The sequence below is a fragment of the Homarus americanus genome, unplaced genomic scaffold (genome assembly GCF_018991925.1).
Source record: "Homarus americanus isolate GMGI-L3 unplaced genomic scaffold, GMGI_Hamer_2.0 scaffold46973, whole genome shotgun sequence".
NCBI lineage: Eukaryota > Metazoa > Arthropoda > Malacostraca > Decapoda > Nephropidae > Homarus > Homarus americanus.
In genome coordinates, this window is record NW_024735516.1 from 976,711 (window position 1) to 982,710 (window position 6,000).

The 6,000-nt window shown below is 37.2% G+C and overlaps 1 protein-coding gene across 2 annotated transcripts in view; it reads right to left on the reverse strand.

Annotated features, from left to right (window-relative positions):
- Positions 1-2,289, reverse strand: part of LOC121871262 (brain tumor protein-like) — an 82,457-nt gene extending 80,168 nt beyond the window's left edge. For both annotated transcript variants that reach the window (XM_042373475.1, XM_042373476.1), the window contains exon 1: positions 2,030-2,289. The gene's annotated coding sequence lies outside the window, so the exon portion shown is untranslated. The remainder of the gene's footprint in view (positions 1-2,029) is intronic.
- Positions 2,290-6,000: the final 3,711 nt, after the last annotated feature.

Below are 6,000 nucleotides of genomic sequence, written 5' to 3' on the forward strand. Positions count from 1 at the left end.
GCGCAAAACATACTGGAAACAAATATTACCAGTGAACAGCTCAAGTCAAATTACCACCTATAACAGGCTCAATTGGCCCTTAAAAACTTCCTGAGATACGGTTAAAGCAAACACCTAAGTAAATTATACTGTATACAAGTCTTTCAAGCCTATTCGCATAACGGTCAACAAAACATTATCTAATCATGTCACATGGTCAAAATATCCACATGATATGCTCTAATAAACAAATCTAATAACATTTAGAACTTATACGCTTTACTTTTATTTGTGAAATTACAACTTCAATATATCTTTAAGAATGAAATTACCTACGATTTTTTTCCGAAAGCCACCAACTTCTCTTACACCCTGGCATGTTAAATTCATGTACGTTTCAAACAACTTTGAGCTAAGAATTAATGAATGCGGCCTATGGTACAAAATTTTACACCTTGCATATAATTAAACTAAAGTTATTACAAAACTTTAAATCTGCAAGGATCACATTCATTTTGAGATGTCTGGCAAAGGAATGTACGAGTACAGCAAATTACAGTATGCCTATTGACTCGAGCGTACATTCAGATATTGCAAGTCACCTTCAGGTGACTTCCCTTTCGAATGAATGAATTACCAGATCACACTTGGTTGCATGGCAATATGGTTGTCATATTTATGTATGACCAATATCCGTGTAGATGTGGTTTTAAATAAAACTAAATAAATAACCACGTAAGTTTACACTGAAACTCACGATAAAAGGTGTAGTCACAAGCCAGTGTCATATTTCAACTCCAAACTGAAATTGTCCAGTAACCCCCCCCCCTCCTCCAGGGAATGCTAAATAGGTCCATTAAACACTAAGATCCAAACTTGCAGTTAATATATTGGTTTCATTGTAAACAACTACACCAACTAGCTTTTTACAAACGGTAACTTCTAAATAGCTCAAAAACTGGGGCTACAACCAAACATATGGTACACACCAGCCCTCTCGCTCACCTTTGTACTACGTAAATACAGGGAAAGCCTTTCCTATAGCCAAATCTATCTACTTTTAACCACACAGCACCACTTAATATTATAGTACCTATGTCGGTGATGGTGTTCACGTAACAAGCCTAATGAAGCAAAGGTCACAAGGTGTGCCAAGTCTAGTTGACATACAAGTTTCAACTTCACGACAGTTTACATAGTTCAAAACAATCCCATTTACTGATACAATAATAATGTCACTAATAAGTAGTGTGAAATCGTGCGTATATACATATACGTTACATCAATTAAAAGTTCAACATAGAATAACACTACGTAAGAGCGAGACTTAAAATACAAGTGACTCCGCTACTAAAAATGCTTTGATATTTTAGATAGACGAATTATTTTTCCCAGTGTAATAAAAAAAATTAATGACTATATTTGTACTCTTCTTCCAAGAGAAATTTTCTATAATTATGCACCAAATGCATTCTACATTGGTTTTAGTACCAAGAAATTACTACGTCACAAACTTATCCTGTCGAGCCGAGTAATATCAGCATGCTGGTAGGTACACTTATGAACCGTGCCTAATGTTCACAAAGGAAAAGTGCAAACCACGATAATGTCGTCATCCACCTTTCAACTACCACCCAAGGCTAGTTTCAACAAACCACCTACACCAGGATTCTTGTTGATCGTTCAACTGCCACGTCGTTCCGTGTCTTCTCGACTAGTCAGCAAGTCCACTCCTGGACATGACTCCTCGATAACGTTAAACCTTTACCATACATGAGAAACTTTCACATGTCAGGGCTTGTCCTTGTATCAAACATCATGAGCAACAAAGTAGGTTAGCCAGGCCGTGGCGACCTTGGGTGGCTAGCCCGCTCACTTTCATTTTCACCGTCGATTTCCTTTCTTGGCATCTTTATGTATATATTGTGATAACCACGATATTTAACGAATAAAATATCTAGCCTCCTTCAACTTTCACTGACACATTAGATGTAGGGGATTTATGGCGGGAAACTAGAGTTGTTATTCAACAGGTTCTCCGAAAACTTACCTCTGAAAGTGAAGTCTGCGCATTCAAACTCGCGTCGAGGGTTTCTTCTTTTTTTCTTTTAAAAATTTATTTGATCCTCATTCAAAATCTCACCATGGGGAGCACACCTTCTCAATTCCTTATTGCACCTTATTCAATCATATAGGAAACAGCTTGAACTTCAAGTTGGGTTCTCACAGTCAGGTCATGGAAGTGACTAGGACGCGGCCGGGAGACGGACGGTGGATAAAGCGTGTATTCCGCCGCACAGTTGAAGCAACACTGAGTTGCCAGAGAAACCGTACGCAGGCGGCGGCAAGGCGGCCTGGCGGGTTGGGGGAGAGGGAGGAGGGCGGGGTCAGGACAACAGTTGCTCCACTTTTGATAATTTGTCTTTTTTCACTTACTGTTTTGTGATTCATTTAGTTAACTTTACTATTTAATCATGGCTGTGTTCAGTGGGCTTGTAAATTAATTGTATGGTACATATAAAAATCCTAAATACAGGAATAGGGTGTGACAGATGTTTAACATCATGCATCTGCCACCGTAAACAAGAGCACGCGCGCCAAATCTCTTTGTCCTGCACGCTCGCCTTCAAACCGCCAGTTTGTGAAAAGAACACATATAACATCCATCTAATGATTAATATTTTCTAATGACAACTGGTCTTTGGTAACTCCCATGACATGCGAACATCACTGAGATGTCAATATAGGATAAACACCCCAGGAGGAAGGTGTAATGCTTCACTTTCTTTGTCCCCACCCCACCCAGAAACGTGAAAACACTCACGGGCGCGGTGGTGTACCAAAAGCAGTTGCCAATATTTGCAACGCAAATTACGTTTTTTTTTATTTTTACTTTGAACATTTATTTATGGAAAGAAATTAGTTAATTAAAATTGTTCTTTAACCTTGCTACAGATATACCTAGCTCAAGATTAAATTCGACTATGCTCGTCAACAAATTTTACGACGCAGAGAATTTATGCTGAATATATAACAATAGAAACATTATAAATATATATCTAAATATAATTATATAATTTTCATAGAAAAGTGTTGTTAATTACATGATGCAGTCTCTATTGCAGTAAGAGAGTTCCCTTGGTATTATGTAGGATGTGGTGGAGGACTTGAACAGATGGAAACATGTGGTATCAGAGAGTCTACGGTAGGCAGTTGGCGCGCTCACGGGGGTCTCCTCTGATTCACAACAATGACGGTTTAGGCTGGTTGTCTCCACCACCGTCCTGCCGCTCCCACATGTTCCATCCACAACTTTAAAATGCTAGATCCATGAAAAATTCTAAATGATTCTCATATAATGGTCCTATGCAGGGAAAATAATTAGTAATCCTAGCCATATAACTTTTATAATAGACCCATTTTATTAATTTGATATTCCTGTAGTTTGGAAAATTATAGTAGGCTATTGTCATTTGTAAATTTCAGAGATAAATTTACTTAGCATTGGCCATTCATGTTCGTTTGCTAATTCAGAAGGACCGCTGGATTAAAATTATCCTCTCGGTCGTTAATACTGTGGACCATTTGTCGTCCCGCCCAAATCTTCCTTTGGGTTTGGGACATTGAATGTAGTACTTCTCACTTAAAGTTTGCATTATAATTCTAACAAATATCGACGCGAATTACACTAATACAGTTGCATACTAACAAATCAATGGATTCGCATAAATTTGCTTTGTAAATAAATGAATAGCAATGCATATTTCCATAGTAAGCTCAGTATATTGTTGCTCTTTTTGCAAGCAACAGAAGTTAGAGAATATGTACGACCCATCACAGTAAATATTTTCCCATGGCGTTTTTTAAGCTTGGTCATTCACACCGCGTTCATTGCACTTTCCGAGGTTAAAACGCAATTTTATGCCGATATAAAATTTACCTTATCTTTACCTTATTTACCTAATGGTCACCTACTACAGGTGTCCACGCCGAAGGAAGAAGTCCAGTGACCCGTATAGGATCCCCACTGAAGAGAAAGTGTGGGATTGATATTAGATATTCGTCAGTAACATTAATATAACCATATCAACACCACCTTATTGAACATTGAACTTGGTCATAATATCGTGAACACAGAGGGAGATATACCTTCACGCTAATGAAGATAAGCATATGATGGCTTTGTTAAGTGTATCCTTGGCCCAGTCTGCTTACAGTTTACCGTTGTTTGTATACAGGTAAGTAGGTTGTAGGCAGCTACCAAACAGGGAGGTACAACCGCCTGAGTAGATATTGGAAGCATAATGTATTGTCTAATGGTAGACCCTGCTGCCATATGGCATCACAAAAATTGTGACCAAGTCCCAGGTTGTTGATCTGACTTTCTGCTTCATTTACACACAATTGCAGGGTCTCAATTGTTTCTCTTACTATTGACAACACAACAAACATATATTGTTTCTCACTCTTGATCTTTTTTTATTTCTGTTTGTTTTCATTATTATTATTATTATTATTATTATTATTATTAAATATTATTATTTTATTATTATTTTATTATTATTATTATTATTATTATTATTATTATTATTATTATTATTATTATTATCATTATCATTATGATTTTATCATTTATTTATTTATTATTATTATTATTATTATTATTATTATTATTATAATAATTATTATTATTATTATTGTTATTATTATTATTATTATTATTATTATTTTTATTATTATTACATTTTCGCCCCCCCCCAAGTGGGTCAGTGACCTGTGCCCGGGTGGGCTAATCCCAGTAAAAGAAGAAAAAAAAATACCTGCACTATGTGTGCACTTTGTATGCCTTCACTGTACATTATTTGTATACCAATACTGTTCATATACATTATTTGTATACCTTCACTGTTCATATATATGTTGAATCAATGTGAACTTGTTTGATGATATTATTGAATAAATATCTACATTTTTTCACTATCCTCTAACTACCGTCCAATCAGTTGAACAACAATTGTATGCAAATTATTGGAAGCAATAATTTTAAGCTCAATTCGAAATCCCCTGGAAAAGCACAAGTTGATTAATGACTCCCAACATGGCTTCATGAGCAGGAGTTCATGTCCAACTAATCTATTAACATTCTTTTCAGCTGTTTTCGAATCAGTGGACGACGGGCTCGACTACGATGTGGTATATCTTGACTTCAGCAAAACCTTCGACAGAGTCCCCCACGAAAGACTAATAAGAAAAGTGGAGGCTCATGGCATTGGAGGAGATATTCTAAAATGGATTAGGGCGTGGTTACAGGACAGGAAACAGGGAGTGAGCATTAACGGCAGTAAATCCGATTGGAGCAGCGTCACTAGTGGAGTTCCCTAAGTACCCTCGGGGTACTCCACTACGGTCCTACTCAGTTTTATGTATATTTTTGTTTTGTTTTTACAGATAAGACTGATTTATTTTGCTGTTTATTTTAGGGGGAAAGAGTGATAAGTAGTCTTTTTATTTAGCGTTTAAATAATATTGCTAAAAATACCATAAACCTATCACGTCGTAGGTGGCCTTAAAGTCTTAAAGGTCAACTCCAATCCCTTATTTTTCCCTATTCTTGTTGAACCTCCCACCAGCCCAGCACAGCCTTTACTCAGTGTCTCCCCGCGTTTCATAGAGTACTAAACTTTATTATATATTGTCCTGTATTAGAACCATACCGTGTGTGATGACCAGAGGTGAGAAGGGAGTAAGTAATAGTGGGTAGAAGCCGTTGTTGCACTACCCACTGGCAGGGTATACTGAGCTGAGGTAACCCTGAAATCTGGTTATCAGTGGTCATGGACCGCCCACCCAGTTACTGGTAACACAGTAAGTACTAAATTTAAAAACATAAGAACCTAAGAATGGAGGAAACTACAGCGGGCCTGTTGGCCCATACTGGGCAGTCCCATTTACACCCAACCCCTATTGCTCATATAAGCATCCAACCTATGTTTGAAGCTATCCAGCGTACTCGAGTTAATG